The sequence below is a fragment of the Leuresthes tenuis genome, unplaced genomic scaffold, assembly GCF_036924035.1.
Source record: "Leuresthes tenuis unplaced genomic scaffold, fLeuTen1.0.hap1 SCAF_21, whole genome shotgun sequence".
In the NCBI taxonomy this organism is placed as follows: domain Eukaryota; kingdom Metazoa; phylum Chordata; class Actinopteri; order Atheriniformes; family Atherinopsidae; genus Leuresthes; species Leuresthes tenuis.
In genome coordinates this window covers 26,993,800-27,020,258 of record NW_027325375.1, presented here as the reverse complement: position 1 = coordinate 27,020,258, position 26,459 = coordinate 26,993,800, and the positions used below count along the sequence as shown (strand labels likewise).

The following is a 26,459-nucleotide window of genomic DNA, read 5'->3' as shown; positions in this document are numbered from 1 at the left end:
CTGCAACATGTGAGACTAACTAAGCATCCCTAAGACGTCTGCTTTATTTATCAGTACGAAATGTTTAAAGCGCATCAGCACAATGCTTGGGCTGCGCTTCATGACTCTGTGGCATGGATGAGGTTATCTATTATGTTGTTTTGCTGTGGGGCTGTAGGGGCTGCATAGTGTAGTGGTATGATTGTCACCTTTTGTGTGGGAGACCAGGGTTCATATCCCCTGCATGAATGGTACTACCTCCAGTAGGGGTTCTTAGGCAAGACCCCCTTACCCTATCTGCCTACCTGTAAGTCACTTTGAATAAAAGCATCTGTCATAAACATAAACAACCTGCATGTGTTTGATGCACACAGAATGGTTACTGTGGCATCAACTATTTTTTAAATTACCCGTTGAGCGAATCAGAATTAAGGATATGGGGAACTAAAAGTGAAAATCTAGTTCAATAACGATCAAAGTGGAACGTCCAACTATCAAGCTAATTTGTAATTCTTGCACCCGAAGAAGAAGTGAAAGAAACAAAGAAAACACAATATTAATGTGAATTACTTGGCTTTGAAAAATACTTTCTCCCTAAATAAAATCTTTACGGTCTCTTTTATTTCTAAGTCAGTGCTGGATATTGAGAATTAACTGAAATGGCCAAGCATATAATGATGTCTGATGTACTGCGGTGTAATCTTAATGACGAGGGAAAAAACAGGAGCGGAAAGAGTCGAAGCTCTGATCTCCCTCGGCTTGCTGAAATCAAACAAAAATAAATGAGGGGGGCAGCATAAACACACTCTAGAGATATCCAGCAAACAATCACGACGACTGAAAGAGTCTACCTTGATCAAAAACGCTGACCAAAACACTTTTGATATGAAAGAGGCCTAACATGGAGAAAAAAGAAGCAACGTTCAGCGAGAGCTGAAGTAACCATCTGTCAAGTGCTTTCCAGGTGCCCACAGTCTCACAGGCACATAGCCTGCACATATGCACACAGCCTCCCACACATGGGCCCTCTCTTACTGTTGCTGTTTTTCTTTATAGATCTTTGTGTTCATTACACTCATAATCGTTTTATAAAAATTCAATAAGTCAAAGTTTTGAGCAAAAGCAGTAAGAAGTGAAAGAAAACAGAAATCTGCTCATCTCAGATGTGCTCCTATATATGAAAAGAAACGGTAATACATTTCAAAGATCTCCATTTATTCTCCCTCCTAACTCCAATTTAGAGGTGAAAATAAAAGCGCTCTGCACACAGTATATGTGTCCATGCAGGCAATTGCTCGATGAACAAACACTCGAAGAAAAGTAATGGTAAAAGATCGCAGTAGACATCTCACGCACATCAACCAAAATATAATCAAGGATGTCTTATTACACTGACAAAAGCAACATGTTTACCTGAGCGCTTTAACAGCTTCATGTGCAATGGGCCAGAGGCTTAAATATGCAAACACAGCTTATGTAGTAATTAGAAATGGCATACAGGTGTCCAAATAGGCTTGACCTTCTCAGCCAATCAATATACAGTCTGTGCAGACCACAGTCCAAACAATCCACAAAAGAATAGTACAAACATTTCTGACACACCACAGGGCTCGAGGGATTCACTTTGCTCTGGAGTTAAATATGATCTCATCCAGATGACTTAAGCCGTCACTTGACTTTTAACCAGGCAAGAGAGAGCCAACACCTGCAAATGTTAGTATGGTGCTGTGCTAATTTAACACATTTAACAAAGTGGTATCAGCTACATGTACAAGTGTGACGATACAAACCTAAGCCTGATGAGTTGGGTCTAAGATGTCATCCAATCAATGTACAGAAAAATAAACTAAATAGTTGTGTTTTCTGCCTTCATCCAGCAGAGTTCTCCTGCCCAGTAACAAGCAGCACAGCCTCAGTAATGTTTCTTTTTCCTTACACGGCAGTATCCGACTTCTACAGGCGGACATGCAAAATATCAACTGCTAAAGTAGACACTTTAGCACATTTCGGCTGGCCAAGACCCAGCAGCTGAATAATCCTCTGCACCCCTCCTCCTCCCAACATCATGCCTCAGGCCTCAGGGGTTATCAGCACTGAATGCTGCCGCCGGCAACCCCAAGCCAGACAGCTGCTGATAAACTGGCTGTGTGAGTATTTATCAGCATCACTCACTTTTATCATTGCCAATCTAGGTGAAAAAAATAAATTAAAATAAACAAGTCGATGTTCATCTCTGTTTGCCTCTCCACATCAGCCGTTTGTCCTACCTCCCTTCCGGGCCACCCATTCCCCGGTCATGTTTCACACTTCTTCCATTAAGCTGCAACCAGTCAAGCTCTCAGGCTTGTCTTTATACCGCTTTGACATGTGTGCCCAATTGCTGCTGGGATTGCTTTACTACTGGTGCAACAAAATTATTTTTCTCTCAGTGGTGACAGTAGCCTAATAAATGTTGGCTGGAAAGACATGTTAACAGGTAACAGGAGCGAGGACACAGCTAAACTGGAGACCAATGAACGAAATGGGATTAAAAGAGATTATACGTGTCAATAATTGTAGGCGATACGTAAAATGCTCAATTATAAGATTCTACATCGCAAAAAGTCTCAATAAACAAAATAATCATGACAAAAACAGTAGGTTTAGGTCCAAAGCATAATATCTAACATCAACATACAAAAATAAGTATACACAGCATTTCCTGTAAAATCTGTCACAATAAGAGCAATCAGGCAACAAAATCCTTGATATGTAAAAATTAGAAGAGGCACACCTTTCAATTAGAAACATATCATCCTGGAGATAAATAACTAGTAAAATATAAAATGTTCAGCTGCAGGACCCGACGTAACATTATGTCTTATAGTCCTCTAATGTTTAGCAATATATATCTGAAGGGAACAGGTGCTTTTGCTCACATATGTGAAGCCACAAGGACACTTTAACATGTAGATAACATTGGCAGCAGTGGGATGGGACCCCTTTGATGCCAGATCGTCTTCCTGCACTGTACGTTAATGCTTGTAGGTGCAAGTATGTTGTGTGAGTTGGGGATTCTCTTCTATACAAGTTGAGGAGGACAACAGAAACATGCACTCAGTCTGAATCTAACCCAATGATATGACAGTATTCTATAGCACAAGAAATAGATGAATATTGAACAGCAAAATGGCCCTTTCTTTCGCTTTTTAGGTTTCTAGAATAGAAAAGGCATTCAGTTTGTGATGTGTGAAAATCTGAAAGAGGCACTTTGAATCAAAGTCTCTGTAAAACATTTTAACTCAAATGTAATCAGATATTTCCCGATGATTTAAATGACTGCTATTGTATTTTTTAAATAAGTAGCTAATCCAATAACACCAAGATGATTGGATGAAATTACTTTAATTTGACACAGACCATTATACATTTGAACAAATGCACTTTTTCATTCAAGTCGCACTATGCAGTAACAGCCGCTGGAGAAATCCAAACGCTGCGTTTACAGCAACATTAGTACTGATCGTTTGGGTCTGGCTTCAGTATTTCCAAAGTCTTTCTCAACAACATTTCAACTCAAGCTGATGGTTTAAAAATGGACCATTCTTCAACCCAGTTTTCCTTTAACCCAATTTTTTAAACATTCAGTTATTTTTGCACATCCCTGAGAGACATTAAGAAGAGCCGACAGTGTGGATGAGAAACTTTTCGAGGACCTTCACATGAATGAGTTTCACGAGTGCAGAAAGCTGTGTGTGTGTGTGTGTGTGTGTGTGTGTGTGTGAGGGGTTACAACAATTACTGCCCAGGTGCATTCATCATGGAAACAGAAGGCATGTTACAGGCAAAGCGAGGCAAATATGTAAAAAGCTGCACTGTTATCAACACCTGTTAGCAGTTTTTAATGACTCAGACGGAACAAAAGGGCACACTGTATTTTTCTAAGAAGAGTAGGACTGTTACTAGGACTGACAAGGCCCCTCAACTATTTTAATGTTTTCAAAGATTAGGAGGAGACTGGTTGGAAAGTCAAAATCGGAACCTTACACCTCTTTATTCTAACTTCAATGTTTGCCTCGGCTAGACAGTAAAGCTGCAAATTGCTCATTAATCGGAGGTTAATCCCAGAGTAGGGGGTCTAAGGATATATGTGAACCCCCTTTCGGAAAATATTTGATTGGTGAGAGAGATATCAAAATAAAACTGATTTGACTTGACTTGATTATTCTTCATTATTGTGCTGTATGTCTGCTGTATTAATGCGAGGTCAGTCACACTTTGTATGAGTTTGTGTTCTTGGCCAATTAAGTTGTGGCCAAGACAGTAAGAAATACTTCATATTTGGATGACTTTGGTGGGAAGAAGCTATTAATTCCACAAAGTAGAACACACACATTTTTTACCACAGCAGAACAGCAGATCTATACAATTAGCAGGGCTTCAAAATCATTATCTAATTATCCAACCAAATGTGAAATATATCCACAGTTAGGACTGTCGTGATCATGAATTTGCTCTTAACCATTAATTGTCATTAGATCAAGTGCCTTTTTTTTCATGTCCCTATTAGACTACAAGTCTTGTAGTTTAATAATGAATATATGCCTTAGGAGGAGGTGAAGTGGAAAAGGTCATCACCTTTTCCACTGCAAAATCTATAAACTAATGCTACAATTGTGACAGGAATAGTCAGTCTTCCCTCCCGTTTCTAAAATGTGACGATGAATAATAGCGGGAACAGTGTTTTTGCTGAACTACATAATGCCAGAGTGAAGTTGACCTTTGATCCTTTAGGTATATACAGTAATAATTCATCTATATTCAAATCTACATTATAATATGCATTCCTGAATGATAGTTTAAGATTTGATATTTTTCCTAGATGTGAAGTTTCTCCAGAAGTAGTGAAATTCAGCACCGCAGATTAAAAATGTCCATCATGGTGCTCTGTGGGAGAAAGCCAAAGAACCCAGAGAGAACCCACGCTTGCTCTGGTAGAAAGGTCCCAGCCAAAATTCAAACCTGTGAGGGTTCCAGTGAGGGCCCAGTGCTAACCACAACACCATCGCTAAAGTTTAAGTATTAGATCATGGCCACTGAAGCCACTACTTCCAACCAACCATGGCTTCATTTAACAGTACAAAGTAAGTCATGAACCCCGTAAGAAACGTGTGAGGAGCGTTCAGTGTAATGCAGAAGTCTGCAGCAATCTGCCTAACTGGTCTTAAGTGTATATAAGAGGAACTGGGCAAAAGTGAGTGTCTGTAACCGCCAAGTTGGGCCAACAGCCTGACCTTGTTAAGAATGTAAACGATCAGCACAGTAACAATCAGTTATTGTCACAACTAAACTTAAACCATTAACCGTCTGGAGAAACGTTCATGTGCAATAACACATGCAAAACTTTGCACTGCATATATGCAAAAAACATACAGCAGCCGTCTGGCTACTTTAACACACGTCTCTGTCTCAAACAGCAGGCAAAGAATCTTGAGACAAATCTGTTAAAGCCATGTCTAAGAGCCACTCAGGACCAGGCTGTTTCATTTTGATGGCAAGCCTGGTGAAGACTTTCCTCCTTTCGTCTGCCTGCGAAACAATTCCCAAAAGAGAAAAACAAAAAAGATACGCTTGTAGCTAATACGGCTGCATACAATATTATTGTGGTTTGAATTTTGTTTGCTGCCACAGGTAGAAGTCTTAGATTTTCCACAAAGAGCCTCTGTGGTGCACCGACAAAAGGCCATTAGTGTATAAAACATGCATGCAAAACCAAGACATGAATGTTGTTAACTCACCAAGCAGGATGTGGGAGAAGATTAAAATACTGAAAAACAATATTTAAGTAGGAGGGGAGCAGACAGAGTGGAGGAAAAAAACTGGGACATATTCATGCAAATGTCGACACTCCAGCTCAGATGCTGTAAGTATGTTGTCCATTAAAGTCCGTTCAGAGCAGCAAGACAATGACAGATGGTGACAGAGACGGGTTAGAATTTCACTGGAAAAGTCGTAAACTGATATAATTTCTGACGAGACGAGATGAGGAGGGAAACGTTTATCCTTGGATTGTAGATCAATGTCTTCGCCCTCCAGCTCTACCGTGAGAGTAAACTTGTTGAATTAGAATAAATTCTAATGTGAACATTTAAAATATAAAGTGCATAGAATGGATTAATGATTGCATGCTGATACTTAAAGAAATAAGGGGATATTTAGAAAGCCTCCTGCAAATTACCATCAGTATAAAATCTGATGTGTGCAATTTTTCAGTGTGGCCGTTTTCTCTGTGACCGCAGCTGTGCTCCTTCACACCTGCACTTCATCTGATCTGCAGTAAGTGGGTGCCGATATTGTACCGTTTTATTGCATTTCTGGGATTCAGTGAAGTTCAAATCCTTCTATTCTTTCAGCCCAGCTTCAACTGGACTGCTTCCAAGCTTCATAAGTCGGTAAAAATGTCACCCAGTTTTTACTTGGCAAATGGACAAACAAAAAATTCAAGCTAAGAATTCACAGTCCTTCCCCCCCTGCTGGCACTGTATGCTGAAGCTAAAACATTTTTACCGCTGCACTCTCAAAACCACCGGACACCGTTACAAAGAAATCCCTCTCTGTCAGGTTACAGCTCTAACGCTGGATAAATCTGTCTGCTTCTCCACAAGGCTTGTATATTCATGACAAAAGCAACAGAGACCAAGAGCAGAAAAAGACCTTGGATTTGAGGACTTTCCAGCATAGTCGCAGTGATCCACAACTCATCAACATACTTTAGACTAATTACATGTTCCTGCTGGGGAAGCTTCGGCACAGCTAACCCAAAAAGTATAAACATGACCATAAATTACAAACCCAGCCTCAGTGCTATTGTGTGACTTTGGGTTTCAACACATTGTTTGATACATTAAAACAGGAAATCTGAACAACAACACAGATACTAACAGATGAAGGCAGATGTACACCTGCAACTTTCATTCTCTATTCGGAAAAATAATAAAATAATCCAAACAAACCTTTCATGCACTCCCTTCATCCGAGGAAGAGAAGACCCATTAGATTAAAAAATAATATAAATAAATTTGTGATGGAAAATCCCAACAACAATTCTACCTGCAAGTGAATTGTGCAGCTAATGTGGCCGGTTGATTAAAACAGGCCAGATCTAAAGAATGTTGGATCTTTAATGAGGTACAATCCATAATGAGATCATTTTCAAACCAATAAACAAGAACTGAGTGTGTCAGATCGTCAGAAGCGACAGGATGTGTCGTTCATGCCCGTGTCAGCTGCCTTGCAGTGAACCGGATGTACTGTGCTGCTCTTCTCTGTCAATCACTTCAAGCTCCCTGAAAGGAGCATGCTCAGTTGCATGCATTTGATTTAAAGCTATAGACACTGAAACTGCCTCTGTGGACAGGATCAAAAACAAGAGCGATGGCCCGAACAGTCGGTTGGGTGTCTTTCAGGGCAGGCATGAGAAAAGTTGTGAAAACACTGAAAAGGTGCACATTATGGGACCTTTAACATCCCGATGAAGACACACATTTGGGTGTACAAGCTGGTGCCTGATGCGATCACCTTAACAACGACACAGGTGATTTTTTTGTGGACTTGAGAAAAACTCCTAAAAGCTTTTCTAAAATAATGAAAACGTCTGCTCAGTAAATAGCTGTTACAGCTCCCTTCCGCCATTTCCCACTGAACTGGAGCTGCTACAATATGAGCTATTAAGAGACAACAAAAAAAAAGCAGAAATTCAGATCGTAGGCCAATAAGATAAAATCATATGAAAAACAACAGCTTGTTGCAATGCTGCCCCTTGTGCCTGACAGACAGCTTCAGTAAAGCAACTTCACGATGCATCTTTGAATGCGCACGCCTCTGTACTTCTTCCTCTCCCTCATTTTGACAACCTAGGTGGAGTCTCTCACCTCCTTGTGTGCACAGTGAGATAGTGGCCCAGATTTTACTCTCTTTTCCCAGACGTAAAATTTCAGAGGCAATTTCCTCCGCCACCGTGGTCAGTCTGTGGTGATGAATCAGGAGAGGCAGCCATTTGCATAAATTTCCATTCCATCCTCCCATATGTTGCTCTTCTGAACACAGATTATATGAGAAGCGTGTGGTTTTTCCTTTCATATGACACGTGATAACTATGATTGCTTGTCAGTGCATTTTTTTATCCTGTTCTTGTAAAAATCCTACATTAATTCAATTTTATAAACTGGATTTGCGGCACTTGTTGACTGATTTGTGGTGGGTTTTTTGTGTTTCCTTGTTATGGGTTTGTACGAGTTTGAAAATCCATCAAATTAAATGACTGCATTTCGATGACTTCCGTCAGCGTTAATGTCATAGATTTAGTTGCAAAGCCAAGCACCACAACACTGCTGTGGACACTTTGGTTTTATTACACTAAATTAAAAAGAAAAGAGTCCATTTTTCAGTTATGCATTAAATAGGTGGTGATGAAGAGGGCTACTTTAGCAGATTAAACAGAGATTTTCACAACAATATGCATGAAAAATTACAGTGAAATACAAATATCACAATTTTGTCCAACCTGACACGTACAGGAAATTACAGACGAAATCAATAAAAAAAAAAAGTTAAACAATCTAAAAAAAGACATTTGACCTAATCACTAATCAAAAGTCATCTTAAGAACAACTTTAAATTATTGCATTTGTTTCTAAGTTTATACCCATCTACACTTAAATTCTGTGTGGCTTCATCTTTATTTGACATAAAAAATTGATCTCAACAACACATTTCTTCAGGTATATTCTTGTTACTGTGTTAGATCATTTGATTCTGTCCCACTCCTTATTAATCAATTGTTCCTCACTGCAAATATCTTGTCAGGGGATCTTTCAGCCACCTCCCGCCCTTCTCCAACAGACACAAAGCACATGCACACCCATTCACGAGTCGGTTCTCTGGCAGGTCGCTGAGATCACGCATCCAGCTATGATTACAAGGTGTAAGCCTTTATCATGGGCCTAACCTCTCACACATACAGCCTGGCAAACAGCTGTAAACACAGAGCCCCAGACAGAGAGGAAGCAGACAGGGGATTTCAATGTCATTTCTTATACCTAAAAATAATGGGACGGATCGAAAAAGAAAAAAAAAAGTCATTGCACTTTGCTGCATGAGCCACAATTGTTATCGTTCTAGCAAAGAGATATAATTACTGGCATTCAGATCCTGACAGTGTCCTCGTTCATAAGCAACCAGAAGGCACCAGAGAGCATCCGTCAATGCACTGTAGTGTGATCAAAGGCCCAGACATTGTACAGACACGATGTGCGTGTGTGCACGCACACACGTGCGCGCATGCAGGGAAAACAGGGCCAGTCCAGGTAAACACTGCCCCTGCTCATTTGCATCACTGGAGCTGACTCACAAAGAGAAAACACGGCCAATAAACAACAAACAACAGCACAATCACTTTTGCTTTAGAGGGCATTCTGCACAGGATAGAAAGCAGAGGAGGAGCATAAGATAGTAAAGTAGGATTAGCTCATCAGTGGGAGAAAGAAAGAGGGCTCAGCGATTAGCAGCAGTGATGTCTTTCTCCAAGTTTAAGTTAAGGATGAGGGGTGCTGCCTGGTCCACCTCCACTCCCCTACACGCCCTTTTAAAAAGTGGTCCAATCTCAGATCTAGTGTGCATAAATAGATCTGTAATTGCTTATTACAATACAATTAGAGCAAAGGAGATGAGAGAAGGAAAGATGCTTAGTGCAAATGTAGAGTGACAGGCCCAAGCACCAAGACCCAGGATTACAGTAGCTGTTTGCACACAGACAGAAAACGAGAGCAATACGAGAGAGACAAAGAAGAAGAAAAAGAGCAAGAGAGACAGGAAGAGGGAGTTGGGGGTGGAGAAGGGCTGTCAAGCACAGGGCAGAAGCTAATGACAACTCTGGCTTCAACTCGCACAGACGTCTTTGAAGCCCAGCTCTGATCAGAGCTGTGATTGCCACCGCTGCAGGGCCACCACTCCGATATTAACCTACACTAACAGCTATTCAGTGAAAGTCACAGGCCTTTTCAAAACCTGACTTCTGCTGGAGCTGGCCATCTGTGGAATGGCCCCGTGAGACGGCCAAGATGTGAGTAAGGTACACACATGTAAGGGACAGTGTTTGCATATGGCCTTGCTATAACAGTGACAGTGAAGCTGAACATGGGGCCGGTTAGAGCTGATTAGCTGCACTTCCCTCCTCAACCCACTACAGTTATGAAGATTGATAGAAGCAGCTTAGAGCTGATTATAGGGCCCTGGAGATGCATGGGCCCATACCCAAACAGCACATTCACACTGCATTCACAATGAGCAAAGCATGCAATCGCCAGGCACAGGGCAGGCATTAAGCAAACGTTATAGCAATAAGAGGCAAATAAGAGAAATGGACAACGCCAGAAGTGCTCTTAAGAGCTTTTCAGAAATATGAATATTATGCTAATTAGATGCTTGCTTGTGGCCAAATCTGGGACATTTGAGCGAGCACGTTATGAACATTTAACAAATTTCCTAGGCAATAAATTTGGAACATGACTGGATATCTAAAACTCACTCCGGGGTTATGAGACACAGTGTGCCTGGGGTCTATTTGGCATGAAGGACATTGAAATTAATCTTGTTTTAAAATGATTCAGTCGAGCTTTGATATACATGGAAAATACTAAAAAAAAACTGTAATATTCCTCCCTAACAAAAATATCTGGATGGTTGGTCTGCTCAAGTCCTTTTTGTTACTTACTTACCACCACATAGACTTTTAGACCATTGATGCAACTCAGGAGAAACGCAGTTTGTCTGTCTGCAGTAGGCACCTGCTTTATTTGTCTTGTGCATGACAATCATAATAACCAGAAAAAAAGAAGGAACAAAAAAATCTAATACTTTAAAGTTTTATGTGACAGGAAACATAAATGTTCTGTAGAATCTACAATAAAGTTCTAACATGTTTGTTAGACTTAACTTCGATGCTATGTGAAAGGTGAAACTTCAACTGTTCAATCGATTCATCGATCACGACGTCAGAACTAATGCAAATAATTTATATTATACCATTTAACGTTCCATGATGCATAGTTGTTTTTTCCACTGTAACCTTTTCATCAAATGTGCAATTATGTGCACTGGACGGGGTGAAAATCTGGACCTATGTGAGGACTAATTCTGTTGACCTTTTAAACCTGAGAGCTAAGCAGCTCTCAAGCAATGGCTGACTCACTAACATAGTTTGATACTCCACTCAGTCCTGCAGGGCACACAGAGGACGCAGTCAGGACCCTGCACTCTCCTTTAACAGCTGCATTAAGGACCGACTCTGTTATTTACACTATGGTGCCTCAAAATTTATTTTGGGTCTCTGCTGCCCTCTCCCTGTCTCTAAACATGCACCATGTTAAAGGGACCTCATGCTATGCATGCATAGGTCTTATTTTTCGCTCTAAAAATGTTCAATTGAGTTTGGTTTGTTTAATTTGTGCATTTGAGACTTCAAAGGCTTGGCCTGGCCAAAACCTTGCAAGAAGGCAATGGCAAAAAACTTCCAAGATGTAAAATTAGATAGAGCAGGAGCTCTCTTCTCTCCTACGGCTGTTGGTGTCTTTTATTCTGACACAAATGTAATCACCTCCATTCAACTCAAAGTCAGATTTCTGTCACAGTTTCCACTTTGTTTTGCAGTTGGATATTTAGTTTAAATGTCGAATATCAATAAATGGCTTTTCTTCATAAAGTGTATGATGCTAATCTCATAATAGTTGCACACAAAGAACAGAAAGAGACGAGCATACATGACACTAAGCTGCCAACGTGAACTGCAGACTGAGTCTTCCTCCAGCAGCAGACTCAGCTTCTCTTCTAGTCTTTCCTCAAATGTTCTCTTCTCAATCCCCTCTGTGTCTGCTTCTCTCTCCTGAGGTGTGTTTGGCTTCTTGTGCATTGGTTTGGTTTGTCTACTTTCCAGTTCTTCATGACAGAGGGCAGGTCATGAGGCCTAGATTCTGTCTGTTTGGTGACACCCGCTAATTGCATTATACCTCATGCTCTGAGCTCAGATTCTGCACATCAGTCCGTCCTAATCAAGGGTTCCACCTTCTATAGCTTTCCTCCATTGTTTCAAAGTTTGCCCTCATCTCCACAGATGGTCTAATGATACAGTCTTGTATGTGGTGCAAACTGAAAAGCCCCTTGAGACGGATTTCCGATTTGTGGTCATTTGGCCAACAAAAACTACTTATTATGATAATATATCAGCATTTGGTTTTGTACCACAAAGGATTTAGTAAAAAACAAAAGAGCAAATGACTGTGGCTGCTCAACAAAAACACAGTTTCTATAGTTAATAATCTCTACTGCTTCAGCTGCTTTGAGTGGCAGGGTTTTCAATAAGTTGATGCTCTCTTGCATGACCCTTGACACTGATACCAAATGCATCTCGGTACTGACGGTAAGCACTAGAGGGGTAAACAAATGGGATTTTAAGTTTCAATTACAATAATGGCTTTTTGTGGCAAGCCTCTACACACCTTACCCCTTACCCCCCCCAACCAGCTAATGCCTCTCTATCTCTCCCTGTCATACACACACTCAAATGCACACGTATTGTCAGAAAACAATGAAGCTAATCGCCGCAGAACCCTGTGGTCACGTGAGTGACGTGACAACAGAAGGAGCGGGCGATAAGCGGGAGAAGGTATGGCCACATAAACCCGGGAATACCCTTGTTTTTTCCTGCTCTGAAAGCGGAGCCTCTCATAAACCCTGAAATGTAACATATACGCGTTGTCCAACTCGATATCTTCTATAATCCTCCTTTTGTTTTTGTGACATTTTTAGACAAACTGAACAGCCCCGGACTGCTTACTAAGCTGCCAAAAATTTTAATCACACAGTTCGGTTTAAGGAGAAGAAAATAAAAACTTTCCTTAAGAAAAGCTAAAAGTCTAAATTTCAAAGCTTGTTCCTGTGTCCAACAGTACTCCATTCTATCTTTATATAGAAAACACTTGTTTGTTGCTGTATAAATGCTGCGAAGGTTGCATATTTTACCGCCTATATTTATAGTGACCAAGAGAGCTGAATGCCCCGTTTCTGAGAAAACACATGTGCTGTGTCCAGGAAACACAAACAAACAAAAAACAGCCCACAAAGTCAGAATTTTAATCATACAACATGAACATTTATCCATCCATCCATTTTCTATACGCTTCTGTTGACGAGAGGCAGGATACACCCTCACCAGTCCGTAACAAGGCCATATCTGCAATTATATCTCAATAAGATCAGAAACGGGTTTCCACGTGTTTCCAGAAACGACTGTTGTTGTCTAAGTGGCATGCAGAATAAATGTCTTGCACTTACTATATGTTTATGCTGCACGGTGGGCTACATTCTCAGCACAGCTGTGGTCATATCGACGAAGATGTTCATTCATAGTCATCCGTTCGTGTCTTTTTTTTTTTTTTTTTTTTTATAAATCAGCTTCTACCAAAGAAAAATCCTCCAATTCAGTAATAGTAATAGTAACAACTCCACAGTCATTCCCGGCTCTATGGGTAACAGACACTGGGGAGAATTCCCAAACACCATAGATGTACTTCACCTTAACACCACACCAGAGCACGAATTGGAAAAAATTCAAGCAGAATTTTAGATTTTTACCTTTGCCTTAAAAGACAAACCTCATAACAATAAGTCATTAACACTGATGGAATTGAGTCTGTAGGATTTTCATATTGATTGAAAGAGAAACGTAGAACATCAAACATTGCCTCCATTTTATTCCCACCCGAATAGCCTCATCAGAACAATGTACCAGGCTTGAAAACCTATGAAAATTGGTGTTGGTTGGGATTTTCTAACAAATACATCCTGACTGAGAATATGGCACAAAGAGGTTATCTTTTTTTTTAAATCAATAACAGGTTTTAAAAGGTCAGACGATTAATGTAGCAGTGAAATTAGTGAAGTTAATCAGTGATTTTTATTCCTTTTGTTTTTCTTCGGTTTCTTGCTTTTCAGTTCTATGCTCCAAATAATTGATCATCTTTTTTTTTTATTGTCTGAGGAGCATTTCTTTAAAAAAAGACTAAACAATTAATCAACTTATTTATGGTCTGAACTGAAAACAGCTTAAGCAAACCTTTACTAACACTGGCAGCAGCAGTCTTATACAAATGTAAATACAGCAGTATGACAAACTAAATGCATTTACTAGTAATGAAAGCTCGAGCTGCAAGGATCATGGAAACGCAATTCATTGTACTACAAAGTTAATTATGTGGTCCACTGCATTCCAAAAATAAACAAGTGTGCATCATTTGGCATGGCTACCAAGGTCATCAGGCATTCAGCATCACCAGGATTATAAAGTTAACTTAGTGTTCATGGATGTTATCCATTTAGACCTTTTACTGTTCACCTCCAAGAAAAGAATGTCAGATATCCCACGGGAGGAAGCCAGTAAGGACTCTCAGTCCTATTAAAAAGCCTGCACACCATGGTGTGGTCTGCTCTTTGTGCTGCGGTGCTACACAGCTAAGAGGAGCGCAAATCTCACACACTATGTTCACAATTATATCATATTTTGGTGGCATTTAAAGCATTTCATTTCATTCCACCGACTGTGTTTGCTCAGGTCAACCGCCAAACTTTTTATCATTAATAATGATGTCCAAACATGTAAAGTATGCCTTGTACGATTAAAGCTAAAAGTAGATCATCCATTTACACTAGCAGAGAGCTTGAGTAACAGTGTAAAGTAACAGCAGCATTTGTACCGCAGGATCTTAGTGTTGAGCTCTGTCAATGCATTTTTGACAGTGTTTGAGTCGCTGCAGACAACGGCTGTGGTCCACTTAATTACAGTAATTAATGTTCATCATGGCGAGTGTTTGCTGAACAACTACTAAACCCTTAGCCCTCTCGGCTCCTCTCAGGAAGGGAATTGGGCAAGCATGGAGCACTTGAGTTTTTTGTCATGCTTCGAAGGAACCTAGAAATGAGTGGAATAATTCTCTGCTCTTAAGCAAGCTCAGAAGAGCTGAGAAGCACGGCTCAGCCAAGTCATTCTCCATGGCGTGGATAGCTGCCGGGCAATCCTGACCAGCCAGCATCAAGTTACGTGGACACACATCCACTCAGCTCACAATACACAGTCATTTAGTAGCAGGTGATGCATGACAGAGCAAGCACAATGATCCTGACTAGATGTCATGTAAAGAGGGACTTTTTACACTCTGTCGCACTATGCCGTCTCTTTATGGCAATGCTGCAATCGCTAGTACTGCCCTTGATGCACCTAGGTACTGCTGTCTGGAGGTGACTGGAGTAAAGCACGAGAGGAGGAGATATAAAAAGCCAGGAGGAGCAAAAGGAGGAGGGGGGAGTAAAATCGTACTTTGTGTGGAAGAAGATATTTTGTTCTCTCATCTCTGGAATTATATAAACTGCTCGTGGCTAGCGGAGGCCTCAGCTGTGGTGAAAATAGGCCCCGACTGCCTCAATCCCTAACAATCTACTCCACATCTCCAAATCTTCCATCTCTGCCCCTAAGCAGTGAGAGAAGCAAACAAAAACCTCCCGCTCTTCACTCTTTGTCTGTATTTCATTTCCTCTGAGGAAGAGAACTCTCTTAAAATATTCAGCCACTTTAAAGCGGCACGTCACACTGACCAAGCCATTTTCTTTGATGAGCTCTAGTTCTAATCCTTCAATGATACATCTTCCAACACCATCACTCAAGTGAGATACCTAACAGAATAGTTATTGGTTGAGAAATCAGGGAAAAAGGAATTGCTTGGTTTCAAAGCAGCTCCCACATATAAGGCGTATAAATGGAGCTGTGCGACACTATGGTCAATTGGATTTCTGCACGCAGTCCTCATACACCCTTGCAATGATGCTGGGCCACAATCTCAGCCCCGAGCCTTGGCTCAGCCCACCTGCACCACCTACAGTGTAATTCACTCTCCAGGTAAAGCTGGGTAGTGGGCCTGACCCCCCGCGGCTCTGGCCGTCAGTTACTGCTGACCTCCGGTGAGGTGCCAATGAAACATGTCCATTGAGTGGGGAGCAGAACAAACTACCTCTCTTGGCTCCCGCTGACATCTCAGCGTTTTAAACAGCAGTAACAGATCAACACAGGTCCACACTCGCACAGCAAGGTCGCCTTGCCTCTGGCCTGAGCAATGCACTGCAGCAAACGTCTGCACTCAGACGAAAACTGAGGTTGGTTTTAATACTTCACTGTCTAAAGACAGCCAGAGAATTTAATACTGATGCAATTATCTATTGGAAATTAAAATGTTTTGGCTTATTTGTATATGCAATAAACTGAAAAACCTATACTTTTAAGGAATTATAACCAGGAACTCTGGTTATCTATTGAATCTAAGTCACGTAAAGGTAAAAGCTACAGCCTCGTCTCCCCTGACGTTTGCTCATGGTCTTACATGAGCTGCCAGTGTCCCGGTTTTTTGAGTCTGATGACATTCAGGGAATGAATAAATTTGAAAAAAAAAAAGGGGTTTTTGCCAGACAAAAGGTTATCTCATTTAAACATCATCATAATTCTTTGTGAAATTTATTCTTATTGGGGTGAAAAGTGGGCATAATTTAAGTCCAGCTCCACAAGTTTGATTTAAGTAATTAAACAGCTAAATGAACAAAGTGTGCAACACACTCATCTATGTGTTTCAGTTATTAAAATGATTCCATTTCTTCAACACAGCTGACAGCCAGTAATATTTAAACAAATGAGAACAAAGCCACAATTTTACAGGGTTATAACAGTTTATTACAGCACTGGCACACGATTCTCTTGATCTTCCACTCCTCTGATTATTTCTCCAGTTCATGGAGAAAAATGAGCTTTTTTTTGTCCAGCAAATACTTTGACCTTTATAAAAATGGAGTCTGTACAACAGCAATACCTCCAAAGATCCAGTTATTCAAAATTCTGATTAGTGGATTCTTTGTCGTCTCCGTTTCCCCTGTCTTTGCACTCTCAGCTGTCATTTACATAAACGCACGTGGCTGAATAAAACACAGCAACTGGAGAAACCAGGCAGGCTAATAATGGTCCAGTCTGAATTTGACAGCTCGCTCTGATGTAGTGTTTGACTCGGCTTGCATCCAGAAAACAGCGACACAAACGTCAACAATTCAAAGCGTGAGAAATAGGAGGTGCGGGAAGAGTGTGTCAGATTAGAGTCCACTGCTTGAGTCTCATGCTCACTGTGGGAGATTTGGCCCAAAGCCATGCTCCAGATTTGGGGGAGTTCCAGGTGTTACTCAGCACAGTTATACAGTTTATCAATCCTGCTTCGAAGAGGGAAAAAAATAACAAATTAAACAGAACCAGAAGTGACACATCACAAAGAACAATGGATATGTGTTTCAGGCATTTTTTAACAACTTCTGCTAATCTCAACTTTGGGTTTTGCTTTGATGCGTCAGCCGTCTTTAATCAAAACATCAACCAGAGAGCTACAAAAAAAACTGGTTAATATCATTACTAGAAACCTCATGTCTCCAACTCAAGTTAAACTGCCTCTTTTACAGCACTTCCTTTCCAAAGGGGTCTGCTTAATGAATTTAATTTCCTTGTGCATAAGTAATGTGATAAAAAATTCATAACGGATAATAACTTTACTGTCAAGTAACAGTGGCAGGAAATATATACTTTTGTTAACCCATTCAGTTCTGTACTTTTATTGTGTGAGGACATATTCAATTAAAACAAATAGCTTTTGTTGCCATGATCGTTTCAAAAACACTCAAACCAACAACAACTTTTCATAAATCAGACTAATTACCATAAGATTTGTCAAGTTCACATTTTTTAATAACTCTCTTAATAATCTTGTGCTAATGTGGAGTCTTACTAGTAAAAATGTCAATACACAAGACTTTAATTGAAAGAACTTTTCAGATCAATAGTAAGTTCCTGTTAGCCTCAGGCAAACTTATCAGTTGGCTTAAGATGACAGTTTCTTATTCTCAGGCCTGAATTCAGATGTGCCCTTGGCTTTTAAGAATGGCTAAAGAACCCGAGATGCAACAGCAAGTCGGAGCTGACATGATGCTCAAATTTGATCTAAACGTAGCAGAGCTTGAGCCATTTCTATTCACAGTGCTGAATCTTGAGACTACTACATAATAATTAGAAGAGAGCTAAAAGCGTAACAAATTCGAGGTAGCATATGTGAAAGATCTGGTAAGCTTCCAATATATTCCCCCTTGTTGCAAGCCATGTGCCAGCTCATCATGCACTAATACAACACATCATGCATGTGTATGGAACAAACAAACAGTCCTTCACAACAGTCGTTTCTTGTCTGTCTGTGCAGTAGCCAACCGTAGGCAGCACAGAGCTGCAGAAAACAGGCTTAGACACACAGTTCTACATGAAAACCCTTCTTTTCCATGAGCTGATCCTTCTTTGTTCTGCATAAATGCCAATTACATAATTCTCTCCGGCATGCAAATCAGATTAGATGAGGCCATGGCAGATCACCTATACGGCTCGGTCTAGTCCTGCCTCCAAATCAACAAGAACAGAACATTTTCAGACTTGTCATTTTGATGCATTTGTAAGAATTGAATCACCTTTTTAAAAAATTTTATTGAAGATGTAATAGACGCGATACCATCCTTAATGTAGAAACTCACTGTTATGCGATTAACTATTTGTAGTTCATGGATAGTATGAAAGGACATACTTTGTTATAGAGGCGACAACATGAAATTCTAATGTGACTATCAAGGGTATTATCAAATGTTAGAGATGTCCAGGAGTATACATGACATACTGTATCAGTGGGATATTTGTATGCTGAGAGGAGACACTGACATTCAGCTTGTGGGCACTGATACACAGAATCACGCTGGGAAAGGGAACCAATGCAAATTAGCAAATCGAAGGAAAGTGACACTTTGCTGTCGGCGATAGGAAGTCATCAGTAAAATGTTGCTGCAGAGCACAGTGTAGTGAAGCAATGCACAACAGGGCTCACACTTTGCTTATTTTGAGTGTACAGGGGCGCATGTGTGTGTCTGTCTGCGTTTGTCTCAGCCCAGGGAAATAAAGAGCAGAACAAACCGAAGTTGCCTACACAATGAAGTTTGAGGATGCAGAGACAGCTGGTGGAGGACAGAGAAATTAAAAAAAAGACAGCAAAGAAAGCTGGAAAGAAGCTGTTGTGACCACAGCATATTGTGGGATTTTGTCCCAGAAAACTTTACTATGCATGGATCAATACATGCATCCAGTAATACAATAACCATATAAAAATACACATGCATATAATTTTAAATCAAATCCTACTGAACATAATGACACCATACGTCGATGCAGTTTTTGCATACAGGATATTTTACATATAGGATATATTACATCACAGAGTTCAGTTAGTCTGCAGCCACATCTGTGTATCCAAGCGTGGATGCTTGTAGTGCACAGGCCAGAATGCAATATATCTGTACATTACACTTTGCATTACCAGCTGCAATCCCATTCCCACACTCCTTTGGGCTTTCTTTTCTTAATAGTACGATGAAGCACAAGAAATCACTGACATTAACTTCTTATTCAGCCTCCATTTTAGCACAGAAAAATACTAAAAATACATCCTGAAAATAAATTACTTCCAGTGGTTCCCTGTTCTACATACAAAGAACGAATTTGCATTCTTAATCTTGTAATCCATCGTGATTTATGTCATTTTACTATTCCAATCACCAAATACCATTTGTATGGAAAGGGCAGTTCCTTTAGAAAATACAATTTTGTATTTGGAAAACACAATAAGATTTTCTCCCACTAGCTAAAAAAATGCAATAAGAGTTGTGGATGTGCAATCCTTCTCACATACTAATAAAAATAAAATTATGTGTTGTTAAGTTATCACTTTCTACATCCAGAGAGTTCGATTCTGACAATTCTTGCAACTTGTGGGCATACCTGGGTCATGCACATACAGTAAACACTCTTTATACAGCAGACCAAACGTGATAAATAAAACATTACAAAGTAATAAGGTTGATGCTTCTGTCCTCCTGCACAAAGCTATCAAACACAGCAATGGGTCCCTGCTGTCTGACCGGGCCTCTGGGTCACAGGGACAGATACAGATCTATAACCTGCAGTATCAGGGCCTAATTGATGCAGGTCTAGCACCCAGGGAAGATCAACATGACAGCCATCAGCCACGTGTGACAAGCTGTATTGGTTTGTCTGTTTCTTCAGGCAAGGAGGAGCTACACAGAAAGTGATGTCAACAAACGTGCACAGCCTATTTACACTCTTTTTGTCATTTCTTTGTTTAGCAGTGTATGAAATTACTGTTGAGTTTTCCTGTTTGTGAAGCCTTGAGGAAGGCGGAGCTTGGAGAAAACAACTGTACAGACTGTGGTACCGAACCCGGCATGAAAAGTAAAATCGCAGCAGTGTGAATTAGAAATGTCTGCTTGGAATATCCCCACAGATCAGCGACGAAATGTGTTAAAATTGGCAAGAAATGTCTGAAACACAGATGTCTAGCGGATGTTTCCAGTAACACTTCCTCCTCCTCTGACATGGTGAGCTGTCTCTCTTCTATTCATATGCTAATGTTCAATCAGGCTGCCCAATCCGGAAGCTTTTCCAGACACTTTTTTTTCTTCTTTCCAAGCAATCAATTTACCTTGGAGAGAGATAAAAGCTTAAGGAGTCACATAAGAGGCGAGCTGGAGCAAATGGTGATATGAACTGAAAAAAGAAGAAGAGGGAAGGAGAAAAAAAACTACCAAGACGGGAAAAGAGGCAGTTGGGGAATAGCTGGATAATGTCGGTATAAACACACAAGACTGTGCCTAGGAAGGCTCGACTGAAGCTCATTCTCATCTAAGCTGAGTTTCCCCCCACTGCAGGAGGGACTTCCAACACCTTCAGCTGCAATATAAATGTTAATAGAGTTCAGGGGAAGAAAACGAGGCGTAAACAAACAAATGTGGTATTCCATGCTTTGGGGCAGCAGGAGGGCCCTGCCATTGAGCAGTATGTGTTTGTGTATGTATGTGCGACAAGTATGACGAGAAAAGAGGGAGAAGATGGGACTTCTCACACACTCAGTATGAGCTAGGCTATAGTGGACCTCCGGCAGTGGATCCCCCCCTCCCACAAACTCCAATGAGATTGTGCTGTAAGACAGAAAGAGCATCTTCTGTCCTACGAGAAAAAAAGAAACAGCTCGAAGGTTGAGAGCTGCTCCAAATGCAAATTTACTGCAACTACTGTCACCAGAAACTCCACCAACTGAATCTAAAGCCAAAACAAAGATTCTGTTGCATTCAGAGATCTTGTCTGTAATGCTAACTTTTCAAGGTTCAACAATCACTGTGCATCGCAGACACACGGGACAGTAAAAAAAAAAAAAAAAGACAGATGAAGGGTAAGGTGGGTGGTAAATACTCAAATCCTCATTCAAAGCACACAGGCTGCCACAACTCTCCGTCCTGACTTGTTCAAAGAGTTGGCAACCTTCAGACCAATTAGACATCACAGGGCAGTCTGCACAGCACCCAGCTTTCATATAAACGGTTCTCCATGAATTTTTAATCAGCTATAATTTAAGGATTTAAATAAAGATCAAATTCTTCCGGCTGCTCCGTGAAGAGGTGTCTGCTTGTATGTGTGTGTCTGCATTTTTATGCACTCAAACGGAAGTGAGTTTGCATGAATGTGTTCATCTGTTTCACTAGCTGTCTGCCCCTCCCCATCCTTAATGTTTCCTCTTCTTCCTCTCCCTAATCCCACCTGCCAGTGTTATGAGCAGAAGCCCGGCAGGTTGTCTAACCCCAAGCAGAAAATTTCCTGACTGACTGGTTGACTGGTTGGCTGGCTGAGTGGCAGCATGTGAAGAGCAGGAGACAGATCTGCAGGGAATCACTGACAGATGTAATTAATGAGGTCATACTTGGAGTTGGCAGTCCCCTTCATATCCAATTGCTGACGATCACAACTGAACACACCTGCAGCTCAAGGCAGCAAGTAAAAAAAAAAAAAGAAAAGACATACTGCTTTCTGCAGACAAAGAGATAGTTGAAAGTGGGGCACATATTCAGGCTGTATTTTTGTCCTTTCTGAACCTCAGATAAGACTTTGTCCCAAAACATTATCTCACCTACAGTGACACCGGGTGCAATGTAATGTGGGGCAGCTCTACATGAGCTGGTTATCTGTGTTTTGTTAGCAGGTTTTTGTTTTGTTTTTTATTACCATTTATCCAATTTCTAGAAAGTCTCCTGGTGTGGGCTATTCTTCTCCAGGCAACACAGGCACTGACGTCTTTCCACGTATCAGATTTTCAGGAGAATATGCGGACAATTTGGTCAGGACTTTTTCCGCAGTTGCTGTTCACAAAAGCACGTGACAGCGGGAGGCTTTCTGCAGGAGATGTGCTCCCCCAGCAGGAAATGTGCGGGACGGTGGTGCATGGAAACGGCTGTCTACAGTGCGAAGGAGGCGACATGTGACGCAGAAATTACGCTGTGGAATAGTTGCACACTGACAATAGTTGATAAGGCTTCTTACTGCAGTGATACGAGTACGGCGTGCATCTGTACAGAACAACAATAGTGGGAAGTGAGCGGCAAGCAGCACACAGGTCAGCAGAAAGGACAAACTATCACCAGCGTGCACACACGCTTACTTGCACAGCGACAGCAGATGCTTCGACATATTTGCTGACACGTTTGCACTTTGTCTCACCTGCTGATATTCTGAAGATTAAACCAGGGGAGCCGGCTGGAAAATCCAGAGTCCAGAGCGAATGCTGCAGACATTTGCGTTCTCACATGCCACTGCTCACGAACAGCTCTACATGATTTAATCTGCCTGCCTCTATATACTTAAATGGGTCCCGTCAGTGTTTCTTCATACAGTATCTACTCCAGGACACAATCTATTGCAAGTCAGTTCAGAAGATCACCACTAACACCTGCCTCAATTTTGAGCTGGTAGTTTTATAAACATTTACCAGGGATAGCTGGGATTAATACATACACCAACGCACAGCTGTGACAGTCTGACTGCGTCCCTCCCTCCCCTGCTGCTATGTTCACATTGTGCATATCTTAATTCAAAGCAATACATACATGCCATGAAAATGTAAGCTGCACAATTTAACGATGTTCAGTGATGTGATAACGCAAGTCAACAGCTGGAAGGTGACAATGGCTTCAGTGTGACGATGTGATTTTACTTCAAAGCAGTTTGGTCCAGTTAAAACAAAGTCTGCTCTGTTCTGGATCTGTAGGTGTATATCGAGTCTTCAGTGGAAGCTGAAACTCATGTCAGCCCAGACTCAAAATGTAAAGATTCGGAGGCCATGAGGCTGGTTCTCATGGAGGACAAAGTTGCATTCATGAGTAGAGTCACATTGACTTTGCAGTGCTGCAAAGTGCTGACAGTGTTAATATGGATGTTTCAAACGAGCTATAAATTCTCAAATGTGGATGCTTCACAAAAATCTTTAACCCGGTAGCAATAAATATCTCCACAAACACCACTTTTTTTTTTTTTTTTTTTTTTAAATTGATCACCAAAAATTGAGCATCAGTGTCTCACCAAATGTGAAACACATCTGTTCCAGATTATGAAGATGGTTAAAAAACATTTACTGTTTTGCTGAACATCATAATGTCACAGCGAAGTGAAGATTTCCGTTGGACTTAAAATAATTTATCATCATTTTACATCTCAGTAAAATTTAGTCCTTTAATTATTTTTTTTTTTGCTTCATAGCCAAAGAAATGTTTTGTTAAGTCACAGTGTCCTCAACCTCAAAATTCTCATCAGTTCATCTTTCCAAGATAAGGTTTGTGCCTGATGAAATGACATTTGAGGTTCATCACAGTCATGAAAATGGGATGCATGCAAGACAACGCATGAGTTTAAATGTTGTGCAGAATTTCTTTTGAGGCATTCGTGATATACCGTCTTCATGTAAACAAGGCATAAGAACAAGGTGTTTATTGTTCAATACATTTAATTCACCTAAAGATATTTAAGATGGACACATGAACCGCAGCAGTGCTCAGAAATGGCTAAATCTGTGTTAAAAACTAAGTTAACTTTAATTCAGAAACATTCTCCGAGTGTCAGTAATGCTACCTGATGTTAACAGTTCTTACAAAAGTTGGATATATGAAACGAGTTCAATGACAAATTTCAATGAGAAGAAGCAAAGGTAAAAAACTGCTGCGACAAACAACATTATAAAAAGGTGAGTTAACTTTCAGCTAAACCTGCTAATGCAACACGGAACATGTTATTGTGACAAATATTATTTTCAATGCTATATTTCTCTCCAGTTCAAGGATTAATTTCATCTGAAGCCATCACCCTATAAAACACTTTTTAGGAGAAACTCGGAAAATAAACCGTTTTTAGCCAATAAAAAAAAGTAATTGTCGATCTAAAGATACTGTAGCTCTAATAAAGAAAGAGCATATGGTTGTTAGCAGCCATATGCTAACTGCTAATGCCAGGGAGCAGTTATGTTCGAACAGTCAAGAGTACAGTAGAACAGTAACTGGATTAAACTGAAGAGAGTCCATCTGTTTGTAGAACAGCAGAGCAGAGGGACGTGACCCCTGAGCCGTTCCATTAACCTGTCGATAGACTAGAACAACAACTACAAGCATAGCGGCCTTATGCAAAGCCGGTGACAGATCCAACCACAAAAAAATGCTTAGAGAATGTGAAAGAAAAAAAAAGGTTCAAACTGAGGTTTGAATAAATAAACACCAAAACTATTACAAAAGAGAAATTTGACAGCATTTACCAGTACCTAACTTACCATTAAATGAACATTTACACTTAATGAAGTTATAAAAGATGAGGTAATAAAAGACTGTTGCCGTCTAAACAAGATCAGCCAAAACAACAACACCTATACTATTATCACGGCCATACAATGTCATTTTTTCATATCATGGTTATCTAAAAACAGGGAAATCTCCATCTGTATTTACATCATTAAAGCTTCAAGAACTGTGGCACTACACCAGTACACGTAGCACGAGCCATAAAGTTAATTATGCTAAATGTCAATGAGTATTCCTCTATTTCCTAGACCATATTATGCGATCTCCTGGCCTGGTTTCCAACCGCAGTGTGCAGAGTATTTATTACCTGTAAACAAGCAGGAAAACAGGCCTTGTCACGTCTCACTGGAGCTCCCTCACTCATCGCTAATATGTGAAAATATGTATTCAGGTCAAAGATTTCAGGCCTTCCCTTGAGACCCTGTCAGTCTTCAGTTGTCCTTAGCACAAACATGCAAGCAAACACACGTACTAAAGAGCACACGCTGCCTCGCAAACGCTGTACACTCACAGGAGGGGACAGAACTATATTCATATATGCGTAAAAGACGTATATGTGAATGTAATGGGGCATGGTGAGTGCACGAGTGTGTTTACATGCACACTTTTATCTTCTCCTTCAATTATCTGAGGCTGACCATCCAACACAGCTTCAATGGAACACTTAACAACCCTGAAAAACAAAAGAAAGCCTTGGCAATCCACTTGTTATCCATCACCTCTTCAGTCTTGCATAAATAACTCTTAATAAATAGCATCATCATGTCAGAGAGCTTTCAGCTTCATGGCCTCCCCTCCAGCTCCAACCCATTTTTTCTTCGCTCTGCACTTTTATCCTTACTTGGTTTGCATTTTTGCCTCGCTTAGCATTAAGGGATACAAAATATTTTGAAACCGGGTTTTTAGTGACTCTTCAAGGATGCAATTTCCTGGGATGTTTTCGGCAGAGTCGTGTTTCTGGAGGGGAATTTACAACCACTCTGAGAGCCCATGCTAGCTCTTAAGTAAGGTATCATCAAAGTGGTTTCAAAATGGTATCGTACGATGGAACACCCTCCATTTACAAACAATTTTATTATCAGATGATTTAAAAGGCATGAAAATCATGTTAACATAAAAAAAATAATCTTTTTCAGATATTAGTCTATTCACAGTATCTGCAGTTAATAATTTTGGCCTCCCCTTTCTGGCAATGAGAGTAATTACACAAGTGCTTCACACTACACTACAGGCTGTATGGACGGATACATCAGACCGTTAGAAGTAGTGTAAATCGTACACCAACAGATTGTAATTCACCACAGGGCGCTTTGGTATCAGGCTGACCGTATGCATATCCTGGTAACCTCTCAGTAAAACAGCTAATGTTTGCTAAGCTACAACATAACATTTGACTTTGCAGTCTAAAAGGTATCATGACGAACAACAATAAGGCTGTTTGTCGACTTTAAACACAGCAGTCGTCTTATTCTACGACATCTAAAAGATGGACTCACCTTCTAACCTGCCACACAAGTGAGGAAGTAGAGAAAACCCATAAAAGCAAGTCACTGCCAACACGTGGACGAGAGTAACGTCTCCTGATGCAGCTGGTCAGTCTAGCT

General features: G+C 40.6%; 1 protein-coding gene across 10 annotated transcripts in view; it reads right to left on the bottom strand.

The window, feature by feature from the left end:
• The window catches only part of LOC140280413 (RNA-binding protein Musashi homolog 2), a 226,969-nt gene that overhangs the window by 154,975 nt on the left and 45,535 nt on the right, over positions 1-26,459 (bottom strand). The window lies entirely within an intron of this gene.